The sequence below is a fragment of the Bos taurus genome, chromosome 24 (assembly GCF_002263795.3).
Source record: "Bos taurus isolate L1 Dominette 01449 registration number 42190680 breed Hereford chromosome 24, ARS-UCD2.0, whole genome shotgun sequence".
NCBI lineage: Eukaryota > Metazoa > Chordata > Mammalia > Artiodactyla > Bovidae > Bos > Bos taurus.
Window position 1 is genome coordinate 21,610,826 of NC_037351.1, and position 19,947 is coordinate 21,630,772.

At 44.1% G+C, this 19,947-nt stretch overlaps 1 non-coding gene across 1 annotated transcript; it reads right to left on the minus strand.

Moving 5' to 3' along the window:
* Positions 1 to 10,328: 10,328 nt before the first annotated feature.
* TRNAC-ACA (transfer RNA cysteine (anticodon ACA)) lies at positions 10,329 to 10,400 on the minus strand. The gene has a single exon. It is a non-coding gene; the product is annotated as a tRNA-Cys (tRNA).
* Between the last annotated feature and the right edge of the window lie 9,547 nt (positions 10,401 to 19,947).

The window sequence follows — 19,947 nt, forward strand, 5'->3', positions numbered from 1 at the left end:
TGAGCCACTGAACAACAACCAGCCCTGGAGTCAGAAACTTGAATGTCACTGAAGATTCCTCCCTCTTCTATATTTATTCCTCATGTTCACTTTGGACCCAATCTCTGATCCTTTTCTCACACTACTTTCTCGCCTATCAGCCCCGTTCCTACCCAACCTCGCCTCTTGCCTGGACGTTCTTGGTGTCCTTTTAACTGCTTTTCCCAACAATCTGACCCCACCTCTCTGCCCGCGGAGGGCCTTTCCACATCTTTGGATGACACGGGACTTTGTGCGTCGCGGCACATCCATTGGTGATCAGTCTGAGATACCTTGTCAGTTCTGGCGCTGGCCTGTAGTGTCCAAAGGATGAACTCAGTCCTTTAAAAGAGAAAACAGGTAGCTGAGAAACCAGGTTGTTTTCATAAAACCAGCCTGAGGTCCAGTCTGCTCTAAGTTTGACTCTTCCTGGTATCTGACACTTGTCTTTGAGAGAAGAAAGTCATCTATTAGTGGACACAGCTTAGAATGACCTGGAATGTTGGGCAGATGCTTTCCAGAGCTGAGGGCAGTCTGTGTGGATGAGGGGTACCCATCTCCCAGGTAAAAGCATGCGTCATTCTGGATTTTGAATGTGGTTTGTAATTGGGCCAAAAGTACTATCAGTGAGATATCTGTGCCTTCTGAATCCAGGGCCATCAGAAAGCAACATCAGCACCAGATGCTGTACCCAGCAACCTATAACTGTGAATTGGGGGTCTTAGCAAAGCTAAAAAGGAAGGAAATAAACTGGGGGAGTACAGGGTAAAGAAACCAGAACAAAGAGGACAGATACCCTGGGGAGGGACTGAAAATGTTGTCCTCTTACAAGTGTAAGAAACGATTAGTAATATTTAAAATAATGTCTTATCTGATAGGAATGTCCAGGCCTTATTTGGATTCTGGTTCAAACAACAACAAAAAGGTTTTTTGAGACAATTGGAAATTTGATACTGAATAGTTTTTAGGAACTCTTATGAATATTTTGAGTTGTGATTATGGTCTTGTAATGTTAAAAGAAAGGATTCATATCTTTTAGAAACACATGCTGAAATATTTATGGATGGAATGATGTGCTATCTGGGATTTGCTTCAGGATAATTCAGGAGACAGGAAGGGGATGGGAATAGTGTTGAAAGAAGATTGGCCAGGAGTCAGTAACTGTTGAAGCTGAGTGGTAGGTACACAGAGGTTCATTATACTATTCAGCTTTCATAGGTGTTTGAATTTCTTTATAATGAAAAGGTTTTTTTAAGAACGACATTTTTATTACTAAAAATTGTGATGATTTTTTTTTTACCTAAATTGGTGGTCTGCATGAGCATAAAGGGGCTTATGCAAACTGAAAGTTTGAGAAACTCTGCTAAATGTTGTATGGTCTTGAATAGAGGGAATACCCAGTTCTCAAAGCATCTCACAAAGGATGGGTTGTAAGAAAAGAATCACAAGTCAGAGGAAGCTGTCCTCAAGAAGTTGTTAATAGAGGTCTTCGTTGTGGGTTCTGTTAGCCTGGAAGGCTGTGAGAGTATTTCCCATGTAGGGGCAGGCGTGGGAGTGGAGAAACTGAAGACATCAGCTTCTAATTTCTTCCAGGGAATAAATAAAATATACTAGAGTGGGTTTGGGATATGTTAAAATGACTGTGGTTTGAGAAAATAACTGTTGATATACTTTCTGGTAGGCTCTGCAATGTTTGTACATCTATACAGAGATGGGAATTAAATCATCAGAGAACTAAGCACCTGAACAAACTGTTTTAGTTGAAGGCACTGCTTCCACAGAATTTTAATGGCATTTATGCCTTTGTGCCTATATTTAGGAATTGTACTGAAAGAGGTGAGGAGACACAGTCCTACCAAAATCTCTATTGCATCTGCTGCAGAAATACCCAAAGGGCCCCCCACTGCCTTGGGGGGTGAGCTTTCTAGTTTGGCACCCAAACATGGAGCCTCATAGTCTGGGTTTGAATCTCATTTCTACAGTTGACTAACTGTCTGGTCTTGGGCAAATTACTAACTTATTCTCAAATTCTCAGTTTCGTTATCATTGTCATTCACCCGACACGGTTACCAGATCAAATGAGAAAATGTCAGACAAGCATTTAACTCAGGGATTTCCCTAGTGGTCCACTGGCTAAGACTCCATGATCCCAAGGCAAGGGGGCCTGGGTTCAAACCCTGGTCAGGGAACTAGATGTCAGATGCCACACCTGAAGAGCCTGCATGCTGCAACAAAGATCGAGGGTCCCAAGCGCCACAACTCACACCCAGCACAGCCAAATAAAAAAATAATTTTTTTTTTAAAAAGAGCATTTAACTCAGCCCCTGGCCCACATGCCCAGATAGCGTGAATGTGGTCCTCACCTCTCACTGGTCTCTGCATTCAAAAGGTGGATCTTTTCCTGACTTGTTGATGTGTACACTCTGTGCCTGATTATTTTGTCTCTTTTCTTTGGCTGCTGGGACTCTTGGACCCAAATTTGCAGCCCGCTTGCAGTAACTGAACGGCCTCATCTGAAATTCATTCCTGTGTCTTCATCCTATTATTACCTCCATCACTCTTTTCCTTGTTCTCTTCATTGCCTATCTTGGTCACTTCTTCTATCCTTTATTCTGTGTGTTTTTATAAGCTGGTTTAGCTTTTTAATGGAGCAAGGGAAGGTGTAAGTAACTAAGTAAATAAGTGTGTTGTAATACTGGACCAGGAAACCCTTAAAAACAAAAAAAGGGGGACTTCCCTGGCAATCCTTCAGGAACTTCATTCCTTCCAGTGGTTAAGAATCTGCCTTCCAATGTAGGGGGATTGGGTTCGATCCCTGGTCAGGGAACTAAGGTTACACATGTCATGTGGTGCAGCCAATTAAAGAAAAAAAAAGAAGGGCCAAGTTGCCTACTTGTTTTAGGATTTGGTGGGAAACTACAGGCATCCCTCTTCCCACTACAGACACGGAGCCCTGGATTCAGCCCGGTTTTCTTCCATGACTCGGTGGCCTCTGTCCACTGGTGATTCTGTTCCAGCTGCAGACAAAGGCCTTCCTGGGAAGAGGCAGCGTTTTCCTGGCCAACAGGATACTGATGGCTGACAGGCACACACTGTGCCCCAAACATGCCGCTTTCCTCCGCTGGGGCCAGGAAGATGAGTCAGCGCCACTGGCCCCGGACCTCAGAGTCTTGGGTCTTCCCAGTGAACTCGGAGGGCACAGCCTGGGCTTTTGCAATGTAGAATATTGCAGGGGCTTTTTTTTTATGGGATCCAGCTGAGGCCTTGGTGACTGATATCTCCCCTAATAACAACTGGGGAGGAAACTGCTAGCGAGAGATAAAGATAAGAGAGCTTCTGGTGTTTTCAACACCAGACCTTGAAAATGTGTCCCCAAAGCTCCCACTAGCAAAATTCCCCCCAATGCTTTGCTTGCCCCCCTGAAAGTTTCTGTTAAAGAGACAACAACCTAAGTATTAATATTTGTGCCCACTCGTTACCATTCTGTCTGAAATTTGATGCTGTTCTTTCTAGGCTTATGGAGTGGCAGGCGGCCAACCTGTGCCTTGGCCTCAGTGGCAAATGTGGGTACAGGGTCAGAGAAGGAGGGCAAGGCGGGACTCCAGGGAAGGAAGGTGTCCGTGGGGACTGGGGGTGCACAGTGGGTCTGGGGGGCAAAGGCAGCCTTGGCAGTAGAACTGCCCAGCCAGGGCCCTCTGCAGAGAACACTCTGGACACTCTCAGAAATCTGATGTCTTGGGTCTACAGCGAGGTTCATCCTTTATTTTGTAAAAATCCTTTTTATTTAATTTACTTCCTCCCCCCTTTTTTATCTTTTTTCTCTAATGTAATGAGAAGAGGGTGGGGAACCCACTACACATGGGCTTCCCCAGTATCTCAGCAGTAAAGCATGTGCCTGCAATGCAGGAGACGTGAGTTCAGTCCCTGGGTCAGGAAGATCCCCTGGAGAAGGGCATGGCAACCCATGCCAGTATTCTTGCCTGGACAATCCCATGGACAGAGGAGCCTGGTGGGCTATAGTCCATGGGGTGGCAAAGAGGCAGTTACCACTGAGTATGTACACATACAAAGAGTCAGATATGAGAAACCACGCATGGTATATTGCTAAGTGAGTTTTAAAAATCACAAAGCCATAGACAAACCCCATTAAAAAAAAATGATTTATTTTTGGCTGTGCTGGGTCTTAGTTGTGGCATGCAGGAGCTTTAGCTGCTACAAGTGAACTCTTATTTTCAGTATGCGGGATCTAGTTCCCTGACGAGGAATGGAACCCAGGCCCCGTGCCCTGGGAGCAAGTCTTAGCCACTGGACAACCAGGGAAGTCCCCAAACTCCATTTTTATAGTAACAACAGCAAATAAATAAATGAGAAAGTGTGAAATGATTTATGCCAACAAGTTAACAGCTGCCTCCTTTGGAGAAGGGAGTGGATTTGGGGGAAGGAGTGATGAAGGAGAGGAAGTTAGGAAATTTAGGAATTTTTGGAGAGAACACAAAGTAATTTTAAAAGAGCAAAAAAAAAAAAAACACCTCAATTTAGGAGCTCTGGGTGGGGAGAATTCACTTTCCCGCAGAACTCAGGTTTGTCCTGGAGGTTGGGCGCTCCTTCCCAGGCTGCCTTGGTCCACAAGGAAAGCCCCCCTCACCACCTGGATGACTCAGGACCCTCTCTGCCCCCACCCTCTACTCCAAGGCGGGGAACGCTGGCTCTTTCTCACAACACAAAGACTGTACCTAACAGAGTGCAAATGTTATTTCCATTTAATGCCCATGACAATCCTGTGAGGCCAGTAGAGAAGCATGCCCACTTTACACCGAGGAATCTGAAATCCAAGACAAGAAACTGCTCAGCTACTGGGAGTCAGCGGGGGCAGTGAGCCAGGCTCCTCTATCCACATGCAGAGTCCTTTTAGCCCTGCGTCCTCTGGCAGGAAAAGATTGGCCTGGAGCTACCTGAGGAGGATGAAACGGAGCACAGAGACTGCCTGGGTGTACCACCAGAACGCCAAAATGACCAGGCCAGGACTGTTCTGTGGTGGTTAGCTCTCTGTGTAACATGCCTCAGCCATGGGTGTGTCTGTGTGTGCACGCTCAGTCGTATCTAACTCTTTGCGACCCCATGGCGTGTAGCCCTGCCAGGCTCCTCCGTCCATGGAATTTTCCAGGCAAGAATACTGGCATGGGTTGCCATTTCCTCCTCCAGGGGATCTTCCCAACCCAGGGAGCAAACCCATGTCTCCTGTATCTCCTGAATTGGTGGGCAGATTCTTTAGCACTGAGCCACCTGCAACGCTCTCAAGCACAGCGCCCAGATATTTAGTCAAACAGCAGTCTAGATGTCCCTGTGAGGATATTTTTCAGACGAGATTAGCATTTAAACCAGTGAACATTGGATAAAGCACTTTACTCTTCATAATATGGTGGGATTCATCCAATCAGTTGAAGGCCTTAAGAGAAAAAGAAAGCAATCATGGAAGAGAGAATTCTGCCTCCAGGCTGCCTTTGGAGTCAAGTTGCAAGCTCAGCTCTTCCCTGGGTCTCCAGCCTGCGGGCCTGCCCTTCAAATAGCAGAATGAAAAAAAAAAATTGCAGAATGGCCAGCCCCACAATCATGTGAAAGTGAAAGTCGCTCAGTCGTGTCCAACTCTTTGCGACCCTATGGACTATACAGTCCATGGAATTCGCCAGGCCAGAATACTGGAATAGGTAACCGTTCCCTTCTCCAGGGGATCTTCCAAGCCCAGGGATTGAACCCAGGTCTCCCGCATTGCAGGCGGATTCTTGACCAGCTGAGCCACCAGGGAAGCCCAATCATATGAGTCAATTCCTTAAAATCAGTCTCTCTCTACATGTATATACACATATCCCACTGGCTCTGTGTCTCTGGAGAACTCTGACCAACACACTTTCTCTAAAGGAGACTGGGTGAACACATGCCTTCTAAACTACCTTCCACCGGCATCACCACACCGGGCAGTGAGGCTTCTGAGACTCATATGCTTCATAAGTGATTGAGTGAAAACCACCAGCTAGGCTGAAAATGCTCTATGGCTTCGCCGGATAGGGTATTTATTTAAACTGTTGTTTTGTTCCTGTCTCAGTCACTGAATCTCATGAAAAAGAACAGTTCATCTTGATTAAATCAAGGGTGGGTGGGTAGGAGTGATGAGAGGTGAGGTGCCTTCCTTTTCTGAAAAGTCTGTGACCCAGGATTATTCCAGAAACTATAGCTTCTGTTCTGTCTTATAAATCAGAGTCAACAGGGACTGGTAGGGCCAGCAACAGAGCTCCAAGGCTGGCACTGTTTCCTTTCACCTCCCGTCCTAGGCTCAGGTCCTTTCTGTAAGGAAGGGCCCAACCCCATTCTGTCTACACACCCCTCACCACGGGCAGAGGCTTCCTGTCACCATATGCACAATGCTTAGACCAGCATGAACTCATTTAGGTGCCTAGCATGGTTTGCATTTTATGAGAGTTGGAAGAAGAACCCAGAAACAGCTCCTAATCGGAGAGCATCACTGCTTCCATTTTAATTGTGATGGAAACTGAGGCCCAGGGACATTGGGCTATCTGCCCAGGGCTGCGTGGGAGTCATGGTCTGAGCTGGTCGTGGGGCTGCTGGGAAGAAGAAAGGGGTCTGGGAGGATGTGCCCTGGCTTCTCTGGAATCGCCACTCACCAAGCCTCACCCCTTCTCAAGGAGCAGAGCCTGATGGAGGGATGGAGACTGGCATCCTGGCTTCTCCTCAGAGCTGTGACCCAGATATGAAAGAGTGCTTCTTAATTCTCACTTGAATTTCCGGCCTAGTGTCTCCTTTCAAAAAAGTGGAGTCCAATACCACACTTTATTTCCCACAACATGGGGAGCTCATTTCTTGCCCCCTATGGCAGTGGTCCCCAGTAGTTTGGGGACCAGGGACTGTGCCAGTTTTTCCAGGCACCAGGGTTGGAGATGGTTTCAGGATGATTCAAGCATATAACACTTATTGTCCATTTGATTTCTATTATTATTGCATCAGCTCCACCTCAGATCTTCAGATGTAAGATCCTGGAGGTTGGGAAGTCCTACCCTATGGCTTAGAGAGTTCCCTTATCCCTCTGCACTCAGCTTAGCAGTTACCTCCACCAGAAACCTTCCTTGTGCCTTCCCTGCCCCCACCCCCACAAGTGCCCCTTGGAGTCCTGGCAGCCCATAGGCTGAGCCCTTTCAGGGCATGAAGGCTGACACTGAGAGCATCTGACACATGGTAGAGCTTGGTAAACATCTATTGACTAAACCATGGGGACTGAAGAAATAAATACACTAGGAAATATTTCCTTTTAGGGAAAAATGACTAGAAATTCCTACTCATCTTGCCTAATACATAATGGGCATTCAGTGTTTATAGAATAATTCTCAAACATGAGAAGGTTATGCTCAGAATAAATAGGCCCTGACATCAGCTGTGCTGTGGTGATAATAGGCAGTCTCACTGTCATTTCTGGGTAAAAACATCAATGGCCATGGAGAGAATGCTTTCAATTTTAAGTTTTCCTTCCATACATTTTCTAAAACCACCATAATACCTTGTTGCTTATCTACAATCTAGTAATTAGCACAAAATTTAGCCCCAAATTAGGGGGTATTAGAGATATTTTCAACTTGAAATTCAATATGGCAGGATTCCGGGGGTCTGCCAATTATCTAGAAAAATAAGATCCAGCTGATCTCAAATTTTCCAGTTAATTCAACAAATTCAAAATCACTTGGTTTACACATTAGGCAACATCGTGCTTGTTCCCTTTTCATTCATTCATCCGCTCCCGTGGGGAATGGAAGGCCCTTGCTGTAGGAGGGTTCAAGGTGGTCAGGGAGATAAGACATCAATAAGCAAGGAGGAGAAGATCAGAGGACTTCTCTGATGGCTCAGTGGTAAAGAATCCACCTGCCAATGCAGGAGACGCAAGAGATACGGGTTTGATCCCTGGGTCAGGAAGATCCCCTGGAGTAGGAAATGACAACTCACTTCAGTATTCTTGCCAGGAAAATCCCACGGACAGAGGAGCCTGGTAGGCTACAGTCCATGGGGTCACAAGAGTCGGACACAGCTGAGTTCACATACACTGATGGCCTGTATGGGATCTCTCACCTCAGAAATTCAGAAGTTGACAGCGGGTGGATAGCGTGCACCAACCAAACCTAAAAACAGACTTCTGATCAAATGGCGCTGTAACAGTCAAGGAAACCTAGGTTATTAACAACAATACAGATAATGCTATGATCAGGGGTGGGGCCCAATAGGGATGGGATAGGCTAGATCTTGAGAAGGAGGCAGAAGGGAAAAGGACTACCTTAAGTATGGGAGATTTGCTTTGGCTAATAACTGCCATTCCATATAGGCAGTAAGAATACATCTGCAGTATTCTTGACAAGTAAAGGGACAAGCAACAAGGTGGGATGGACGGGGGCTGTCCCCTAGGCCAAGCTGAAGGAAAGGCAGCCAGGGGCCTGGGGCCGTGACTCAGGCAAGAGGAATGCCGCTCAGGCCGCCTGCAGCTGTGATAAGGAGGACAGGATGGGGCACGTAGGGGACATCCTGGAGCAGCCTGGGGGACCTTCCAATCGGGAGCACAGGCACAAGCCCAGGGCCCAGGAGAATTCTGGCTGGCCTGCCAGGCAGAGTCCTGGAGGGTGATGGAAACATCCATCACCCAGCTGCAGCGGACAAAGGGAGGGAAGCGTGGTTGAGGCCTGGTATGCCATGCCCACAGCTTCCTTACAGACTCGCTGGCTCCACCTTCCAGCCCTGCAGCCCCTGAGCTGCCCTAGACCCTTTTAGCCTGCCCTCAGATGTCCCCCTGCTCTGCGCCTTCTAACCCTTGGATTCAAATCTCAGGCCTGTTTCTCCTACCAGCCAGGTTTGTGCCACATCTTTGTAATGCTTGTGCCTTAATTTACTCCCTTTAGTGGGCTCCCATTTTAAACATGGCCTCTGCCTGCTAAGCAAATACCCTTGTTCGTAAATTACTCCCACCTGAACCACCTCTCCTTCCCTGTCTACCCTCCAACTCCACACAGAGGATTCCAGGGCTTCTTTGCAGCATGATCAAAATCCTTCTTGGGCATCCACTCACCAGACCGCTGGTGAGACCAGGCACAGGGTGCAACTTCTTCTCCCTAGGAAGCGCTCTCATTAGTAGGCAGTTTAAACCACTTAGGGGGGCTTCCCAGGTGGTGCTAGTGGTAAAGAACCCACCTGCCAGTGCAGGAGACAAAAGAGACACAGGTTCGATCTCTGGGTCAGGAAGATCCCCTGGAGGAGGGCATGGCAACCCACTCCAGTATTCTTGCCTGGAGAATCCCATGGACATAGGAGCCTGGAGGGCTACTGTCCATAGGGTCACAAAGAGTTGGACACGACTGTAGCGACTTAGCATGCATGCATGTAAACCACCCATAGGTCCCTGCTTTGTCAGGTTTCTCTGTTTTTTTCCTTCTGTCATGAACTCTGACACTCAGGCCCCTTCCCCTTCAACCTCTTCTACAAATGCCTGGAGTTTCGAGTTCTGGCCCATCCTTCAGCAAGTTCCCTGCTTCCCCAGTAAAAGAAAACATCATCATGTTAACACCCATGGTAGTAAGTCATGTTGGTAGTGTGCATCTTGATGTACGTGATGAGAATAACATTTCACCTCTGTCATCTTCCTTCCAAAACCCAATAAGTTCAGTCTAATTATGAGCAAAACCTCAGACAAATCCCAACTGAGCAACAGTCTCCAAAATAACTTACCCAGCATTCCTCAAAACTGTCAAGGTCATTAAAAACAAAGGAAGTCTGAGAAATTGTCACAGTCAGGAGGAGCCAAAGGAGACATGAGGATGAAATGTAACATGGTGTCCTAAATGGGATCCTGGAGCAGAAAAGGACATTAAGCAAAAAATTAGGGAAACCTGAATAAGGTTTTTCTGTTCAGTCACTAAGTCGTGTCTGACTCTTTGCAACCCCATGGACTGCAGCACACAAGGCTTCCCTGTCCTTCACTATCTCTCTTAAGTTTGTTCAAATTCATGTCCATTGAGCTGATGATGCCATCTAACCATCTCATCCTCTGTCGCCTTCCTCTCCTTTTGCTTTCAGTCTTGCCCAGCATCCGGTCTTTTCCAATGGGTTGGCTCTTATATGGGGTTTGAAAGTGAAAGTGAAAGTGAAGTCATTCAGTTGTGTCTGACTCTTTTTGACCCCATAGACCGTAGCCTACCAGGCTCCTCCATCCACGGGATTTTCCAGGCAAGAGTACTGGAGTGGGTTGCCATTTCCTTCTCCAGAGAATATTCCCAACCCAGGGATCAAACCTGGGTCTCCTGCATTGTAGGCAGACGCTTTACCGTCTGAGCCACCAGGGAAGCCTTGTGAATATGGGGTTTAGTTTATAATAATTCATCAATATAGGTTCATTAATTCTAGCAAATATATAAAGGTATAACATACAAAGTTAACAATCAGGGAAACAGGGTGTGGCTGTGTGGGAACTCCATGTACAATCTTTGCATTTTTTATGTGAATCTAAGACTGTTCTAAAAGAAAAAGTTCATTTAAAAAAAACAAAGGCTTTTTTGAAAAGTCATTATACAACCCCTAATACAGCAGCAGCTGCTGAATTCTTTATTACTAAAGTAAATCTTACTTACAGATCCTAAATGCTGCCTTTCAAACTATAGCCATGATAAAGTATCACTTTATCATGCCTGTATCAAAGGTATGGTTTTTCCAGTAGTCATGTATGGATGTGAGAGTTGGACCATAAAGAAAGCTGAGTGCCAAAGAATTGATGCTTTTGAAATGTGGTGTTGGAGAAGACTCTTGAGAGTCCCTTGGACTGCAAAGAGATCCAACCAGTCCATCCTAAAGGAAATCAGTCCTGAATATTCATTGGAAGGACTGATGCTGAAGCTGAAACAGCAATACTTTGGCCACCTGATGGGAAGAGCTGACTCATTGGAAAAGACCCTGATACTGGGAATGATTGAAGGCAGGAGGAGAAGGGGATGACAAGGATGAGTGTTTGGATGGCATCACCGACTCAATGGACATGAGTTTGAGCAAGCTCCGGGAGTTGGTGATGGACAGGGAAGCCTGGTGTACTGCAGTCCATGGGGCCACAAAGTCAGACAAGACTGAGAGACTGAACTGAACTGAACATATCACTAGTACTAAATGAAAACTCACCCACTTTAGCCTTATTTTTTGTTTAGTCGCCAAGTTGTATTCAACTGTTTTACGACCCCATGGACAGTAGCCTGCCAGCCTACTCTGCCCTACTTAGCCTACTCATGGGATTTCCCAGGCAAGAAAACAGGAGTGGGCTGCCATTTCCTTCTCCAGGGGATCTTCCTGACCCAGGGTTCAAACCTGCATCTTCTGCATTGGTAGGCAGATTCTTTACCTCTGAACCACCAGGGAAGCCCTTAGCTTTCTTTACTTCTATTTTAAGTATCTACTATACACTCCAAAAGAACTATTATTACTATGTCCTTTAAAAATTCTGGTTAGACTTATTTCTGATTCAGAAAGTAATATATTACTTGGTAAGACTTGAAAAGAAACTGTTGGCAAAATTGTTCCTCCTATAAAAAATAGTACTATTTGCAAACTTCTCTTAAAAGTATTTTTGGAAATGACTCAGAATGCTTCCTGACTCCACCACATTCTACCTTGTAGAAACTGTGATAACGAAGCAGTAATTTCCAGTAATAGCTAGGTGGCTTCCATATCTTATTGTGCAAATTTGAAATCTGTTCTCTTCTTTCTTGGAGCAATTTGTGAAGTTATGAAAGCATGTTATTCTGATTTCATCCCTCATATTTTTTTTTTTGGTGATGTTGTCTTATGGAGAATGGGAGGATTTGAGAAGGGGAGAGAGGTGTTATCAAGTAGAAATTTGGGGAGAGACTTTTCTTGTTCTCTGAAGAAATATCTCGAACATAGTATTAGTGCCTTGGTTTGCTTGAGAGTCCCTTGGACAGCAAGGAGATCAAACCAGTCAATCCTAAAGGAAATCAGTCCTGAATATTCATTGGAAGGACTGATGCTGAAGCTGAAACTCCAATACTTTGGCCACCTGATGTGAAGAACTGACTCATTGGAAAAGACCCTGAAGCTGGGAAAAATTGAAGGCAGGAGGAGAAGAGGGCAACAGAGGAGGAGATGACTGGATGGCATCACCAACTTGATGGACATGAGTTTGAGCAAGCTCCAGAAATTGGCGATGGACGGGGAAGCCTGGCATGCTGTAGACCATGGGGTCGCAAAGAGTCAAACATGACTGAGCGACTGAGCTGCTTGCCTATGTGTGGCACAAAACACATTATGATACCACCATGAGATCAAGTTATGAAAGGCTCTGCAAAATAGAAAATAAATGGGCTGGCAAATGCCTTTGAAAACTGTAGTATGTACCATGAAGCCTGTCATACAGTCCTGCCCCACCACTGAAATCCCAGCATCTGCTGGTTTTGTTTTACCTGCCATCTTTTCAGCTCTCTTGTCTTTTGAGCAGTTTGCTCACGTCCCCTCCACTGGTAAAGGGAAAGGGAAGGGAAGTCGCTCAGTCGTTTCTGACTCTTTGCGACCCCATGGACTGTAGCCCACCAGGCTCCTCCATCCATGGGATTCTCCAGGCAAGAGTACTGGAGTGGGTTGCCATTTCCTTCTCCACCTCTGCTGGTAACTAGTGATCAAAGGAGTCCCAGTTTAAGTAAAATTTGACTGGTCTGCTCACACTTGGAGTTCTTAGCACTGCTTACCCAAACAAAATCTTCAGTTGCCCAAAGCCTTCGGCAGCTCCAGGTTGGCTGCTCACACGACACAAGGTCATCCTGAGAGAGGCAAATTGTCTGCTTGGTTCCACCACTGTTCTGTAAATTCTGCCAAATGTTTACACACAGATTCACTCCTATGGTGATCAAGCAGAGTGAGTGAGACTATTTCTGCCATGTCTCAGCGCCAGGCCTGACAAGGAAGTGAAATGTCTAGACTTGGAGGCTGAGGGTCGGGGTCTGAGCTTCACACCTTTACTTACCAGACAGGGGAAGGACAGGTTACAGGAATTCTCAGAAACCTCAATGTGCTCATCAGAAAATGACGGTTATAATCCCTGTGTGTTGCGGAGCTTGTGCCCAATTTTACATAATTGTGCTTTGTGAAGGGCTACAGATATGAAATGCCTTTAGTCTTCACAGTATAAAGTCTACACAAGATGCTTCCTGAGCAAGCTGAGGTAAGGTGCAAGCAGTCTCAGAACTGTCACTTCCATCATGATATTAAAAATGTAATTCTTCAGGCCTTTTGTGCCACTTGGCTACCAATTGAATATTAAAAAGGAGGTTGAGAAAACCATGGCTGATTGGCATTTGCAGAAATGTTACTGGAGATGTAGGCTTCACAGTTAGGCAAGAAAGCTCTTGAATTGGTCAGGGCCAGATGCAAACTTCACAAGCTGTCCACCTATCCATCTAAGAGAGAGAAAAGATGGGTAGGGCTTGACAAGCTCTTTCAAAGGTCCAAGACTTTGGGGCAGGAGAGTGGGAAGCTGGTAGAAGTGGCTGGGGCCCTCTGCCACTAACCAGTCTGTGGTTGTCACCAGAGCTGTTCAGTCTTTTCATTCTCTGAATGGTATCTTTCAATGAACTGAGCTTAAATTTTGCTTTTATTGATCACTATTTTTCTTGTACAGTTAGTGGGGTTTTGTGTGTGTGTGTCCTTAGAAATCTTTGCCTACCTTGAGGTCACGAAGATATTTTCCTATGCTCTCTGCTAAAAGCATTTTGGTTCCCTTTTTTATTTAGATTTGTTATCATCTTGAATTAATTATTTTGAGGATGATGTTGGGGTTTAGATAAATGACATGTATCCATCATTATGGTATCACACAGAGTATCTTCGATGCCCTAAAACCCCTCTGGACTCTCTATTTGCCCCTCCCCTCCCCCACAACCCCTGGCAACCACTGGTCTTTTTCAATGTCTCCACAGTTTTGCCTTTGCTAGAATGTCATACAGATGGACTCACATGCATTATGTAGCCTTTTCCAGGTTGGCTTGTTTCACTTACTAATATGCATTTAAGATTCCTCCATGTCATTTTTTTTTTTTTTGGCTGAGCTAAGTCTTCATTGCGGTGTACAGGTTCTCTTTTTTTTTGCTGCACACAGGCTTTTGTAAAAAATTATTTAGCCATCCTAGTGGGTGTGAAGTGATACCTCATTGTGGTTTTGGTTTGCGTTGCTCTAATGACTAATGATGCTGAGCACTTCTTCATTCGCCCATTGGCCAACTGTATACCTTTGTTGGGAAACATCTGTTCAAGTCCTTTGCCCATTTGAAAATTTGGCTTCTTATCTTTTTGTTGTTGAGTTATAAAGTTCTTTAGATATTCAGGTTGCTAGACTTTTATCAGATATATGATTTGCAAACGTTTCCTCCCATTCTGTAGACGGCATTTTTCCTCTCTTGATAATGTTCTTTGGGGCACAGAACTTACAGAATGTTGATGAAGTTCGCTTTATCTCTTTTGTTGTTGCCTGTGTTTTGGTGTCATATCCAAGAAATCACTGCCAAATCCAGCATCATGAAACATTTCCTATATGTTCTCTTCTAAGAGTTGTAAAGTTTCACCTCTGACATTTAGGCCTTTAATCCATTTTGAATTAAATTTTGTATATGATGTGAGGTAAAGGCCCAACTTTATTCCTTTGTATTTGGATATACGGTTTTTCTGTCACTAACTGTTAAAAGGGCTTCCCTGGTGGCTCAGCGGTAAAAAGAATCCGCCTGCCAATGCAGGAGATGCAGGTTCAATCCCTGGGTTGGGAAGATTGCCTGGAGGGGGAAAAGGCAACCCACTCCAGTATTCTTGCCTGGGAAATCCCATGGACAGAGGAGCCTGGTGGGCTACGGTCCATGGGGTTGCAAAATCAGACATGACTTAGTGACTAAACAACAATTGTTAAAAAGCCTGTCCTTTTCACATTAAAGTGTCCTGACCCTTATACATGCAAGGGTTTATTTCTGAACTCTCTACTCCATCCATTGGTGTGCATATCTATTCTCATGTCAGTGCACACTTTTTATTTCAATGGCTTTTCATGAGGTTTTGAAACCAGGAAATGTGAGTCCAGCGACTTGACTATTTTCAAGATTATTTTAGTGAGTTGGAATTCCTTAAGAATCCATCTAAACATTCAGCTGCATTTCTATTTCTGTAAAAAAAGAAAATGCCATTGGGATTTTAATAAGGATTGCATTGAAACTATGTTGCTTTTGGGGAGTACAGTTATCTCAACAATATTAAGTCTTCCAATACATGAAAATGAGATATCTTTCCTTATTTAAGTTTTTCCTTTCTTTCAACAATGTTTTGTAGTTTTCAGCCTGCAAGTCTTTTGCCTCCTTGGTTAAATTTATTTCTAAGTATGTTATTCCATTTTATGCTACTTTAATGAAATTGCTTTCTTCGTTTTATTTTCAGATCATTCATTATTACCATCATAAACATGATTCCAATACCCTCATAAACATAATTCCAACATCCCTCAATCTGACCCATTTTGTCAAATGGTATATTTAATTTCATTTTTAAATTTTTGCACCGTATAAAACTAGAATTTATGTCTGACCTTGTCAAATTAGTTTATTATTAATTTATTGTGGTGTACAGGTTTATTATTTATTAGTAGCTTATTATTAAATTATTAATTTGACCTTGCCAAATTCACTCACTAGTTCTTGACAGCTTTAATTCTTTCTTTCCAGTTTATATGCCTGTTATTTTTTTGCCCCATTGTCCCAGTGAATAGCCATCTCCAGTGCCATGTTGAAGAGAAGTGGTGAGAGTGGACAGCTTTGCCTTGCTTTCCCTCTTAATGTGAAAATTCCAATATTTCATCACTATGTATGGTGTTAGGTATAGGACTTTTGGTGGCGATAGTGGTAAAGAACCCTCCTGCCAGTGCAGGTGACTCGAGAGACATGGGTTTGATCCCTGAGTCAGGAAGATTCCCTGGAGGCGGGCATGGCAACCCACTCCAGTATTCTTGCCTGGAGAATGGACAGAGGAGCCTGGCAGGCTACAAAGAGTCGGACACGACTGAGACAACAGCACGCACGCACATCAGGCTGAGTTTTCTTTTGTTCCTAGTATGCTGAGAGTTTTTATTATGAATAGATATTGAATTTTTTAGACCCCTTTTCCTGTATCTACTGAGTCAGTCATATGATTTTTCCATTTTATTCTGATAATATGATGAATTATATTGATTAATATTTAAAAAATAAATAAACTTACATTCCTGGGAGGAAAAATCCTAGTTTTTGGTCATGCTGTATTATCCTTTAAAAAATGCTGGGTTCAGTTTGCTAATATTTTGTTAAGGATGTTTGTGTCTATGTTCAAGAGGAATATTGGTCTGTGGCTTTCTCTTCTTGTAATGTCTTTGTCTGGTTTTGGTATTAGAGCTGGCTGGCCAAAATTTTTAAAAATTGAGAAATGATTTTCTCCTCTATTCTCTGAAACAGTTTGTGTATAGTTGGCATAATTTCTTCCTTACAAGTTTGATAGAATTTACCAGTGAAACCATCTTTGACTGAAGTTTTCTTTACAAAAGGTTTTTAATTGCACATTCAATTTTTTAAATCAACATCAGATTTTCTATTTCTTCCTGTGTCAGTTTTGGTAAATTGTGTTTTTCAAGAAATTTTTTCCTTTTAATCTAACTTAGTATTTGCTAGTGATAGCCCCTCTTTATTCCTATTGTTTGAAATGTTTGTTTTCTCTCTTGTTACCCTACTCAATCTGGTGTTATTTTCTATCAGCCTCAAGGAAATTGTTTAGCATTTCCTGTAGTGTGAATTTGCTAGAGATGACTCAGCTCTTATTTATTGAAAAAATGCTTTTATCTTGCTTTAATTTTACAAGATATTTTAGTATAGTTTATAATTCTAAATTGCAGGCATTTTTCTTTCAACACTTAAAAGATCTTGTTCCTTTATCTTTTGGCCTTCACTATTTCTGATGAGATGTACAGCTTAATTGTGTATGTGTATCATGTGTCTTTTTTCTTCTGGCTCCTGTTGAGATTTTTTTTTTCCTTTAATTTGTAATCAGCACTTTGACTACAAAGTGACTGGGTGTGACTTTTTTATATTCATTTTGCTTATGACTTGCTCAGTTCTTGGGGCTGTGGGTTTATATATTTTTTTTCTTTTGTTCAGTCATTTAAAGCTTGGCTGCCTCCTGCCCACATCGTCTTCCTCTATTACAGTTCTGCTTTTCTATCTCCGACACCAGACTAGGTGTCTGCCTCAGCTGGGGCTATTGGTTCAAAAGTTGGGGGAGGGGTTCATTCCTACCTGAAATTCAGTGAATGAGGGCTTCCTTGCATCTACAACCTATTCACCAAATGATTCTTCACTCATGTAGATTTATTTTGCTCTTACCATGGTAATGAAGGCCTTTTGCCTTCTCATTCATCATAATCCTAAAATAAAATTCAGGGTATTTATTCCTATTCCCTCATTCTATATATTAATACAGGAGTGATTGTACTTCCTGCCTCACTGAAGTGACATGTGGCCATGTGACTTGATTGACCAATTAAATGTGAAATGTGACTTTCTGGGTAACGCATTAAAGTTTACGTGTGACTGGACATGGTCACTGCCCTCTGTATGGTAAGTTGAATAATGCCCCTCCCCCCAAAGCTGTCCTCTTAGTGCCTGCAAGTGTGCTGTGCTCAGTCCCTTCAGTCCTGTCTGACTGTGCAACCCCATGGACTGCAGCCCGCCAGACTCCTCTGTCCATGGGATTCTCCAGGCAAGAATACCGGAGTGGGTTGCTATTCTCTTCTCCAGGGGATCTTCCTGGCTCAGGGATCAAACTCTCGGCTCCTGTGTCTCCTGCATTGCAGGCAGATTCGTGACCACTGACTACCAGGGTAAAGAATGCCTGAGACGTGTGAATATGTTACCTCACAGGACAGAAAAGACCTTGCAAGTGTGATTAAGGTAAGGATTATGAGATAAGGAGATTATCACAATGTAATCACAGGATCCTGACAAGAGGGAGGCAGGAGAGGCAGAATGGGAGAAGATGTGATGATGGGGTTGAGGTAACAGACTTGAAAATGCCCCACTGCTGACTCAGAAGACAGAGGAAAGTGCATAGGAAGCCTTGAGGAGCTGGAAGGGAAGGAAGAAGATGCTTGTCCTCCTAGAGTCTTGGGAAAATAAACAGTCCTACCAACCCCTTGATTTTTAGCCCAGTGAGACCCATTTCAAACTATGACCTTCATCGCTGTAAGACAAATTTGCATTGCTTTCAGCCACTTAAGTTTCTGGTAGCTGGTTATAGCAGCAATTCTCTGATAGCTCAGTTGGTAAAGAATCCGCCTGCAGTGCAGGAGACCCCGGTTTGATTCCTGAGTCAGGAAGATCTGCTGGAGAAGGGATAGGCTACCCACTCCAGTATTCTTGGGCTTCCCTGGTGGCTTAGCTGGTGAACAATCTGCCTGCAATGCGGGAGACCTGGGTTCAATCCCTGGGTTGGGAAGATCTCCTGGAAAAGGGAAAGGCTACCTACTCCAGTATTCTGACCTGGAGAATTCCATGGACTGTATAGTCCATGGGGTCACAAAGAGGCAGACTGAGCAACTTCCATATTCCAGGAAACAAATACATTCTGTCCCAACTACAGTAACGCTCCAAGTTGAGGAGGCTGTCAGCCTGCTTTTCTGAGTGAGTGACGCAGAGCACAGCAGAGCCCCAGCTGATCACGGCATGCCTGGAGAATGAGCAAGAAGTAAAATTCGGTCCTTTTAAGCCTCAGAGTGTTTGCAGATATCTACTTTTACAGCAGAGCTATGTGTCAGGACCAATCCCACTTAAAGAATATAACACTGTATGGTTTTGCTGTGGGACTTGAAAAGTTTTTTCAGTGGCGCCTGTGAGTTTAGGCCCCGAGAAGTGATGAAATATTGGGGCTACTCCGACGGGAACGTCAGGAATGGTTTCGAGTTAGTTCTGCTGAGGGCCTAGTTATGTCATGGCTCCTCAAACACAGAGGACACACACAGAGGTTCAGAATGCTCTGTGGTTTCTCCAACAGAGAGTAATTGAAAGGAAAATCTCTGTAGGCAGGAAACCCAGGGGACAATACAAGGTATGACTGCAAGTGTACTTCAGGGAGTTTTGGCAAGAGCAAAGAAAGGTGACTATGGGGGAAGAACACTGGTGGAGAGAATATAGCCTCTTGGAATCAGTAATGAGTTTTGCTGGATGATGCTGTTCAGAGGCAGAGAGAGCTGAGGTCTTCACTCTGCTTTTGTAAGAACCAAACGACAAGGACAAAAAAAAACACAAGCGGAAAGCATAGGCTTCTGCAAGCAGGTATGTTTTAGGGTCTCTACTGGGACCCGCACACATATAATCTGATAATCCCTTTGCTTGTCTGTAGATAAGGACAACAAATATTCCCTAAGAGCAATTCCAAAATGTTAGGATTCTATACTGTGTAATGTAAATTATGACTCTGCAGTTTGCAGAAAGGATGAAATGTGTCTACTACGTCAGTTTCTAAGGACATCAGTTTCTAAGGCCATAAGGAGTGTATTATATTTTTAGATATTTCTCTTAGGGTTGAGGAATACCAGGCCTTGAAAATATCTAGTGAAACATTCAATCTAATGCCCTGTGAGGGCTGGATGATCTTGACACTAACTCTGGGTCCAGAAGGAACCCAGGGGTGAGAGTGCATTTTCTAGTTTCTGAAGTGAAAAATTCAAGGATCTGGATTGAGTCTAGAGACCTTTCCTAGAGGTGGGGTTGAAGGCAGCCAAGCAGGGTGTAGCTAGAAGAGTGTGAACCAAGACCCTCAAAGGGGAGTGAAGGGTAAAACAGA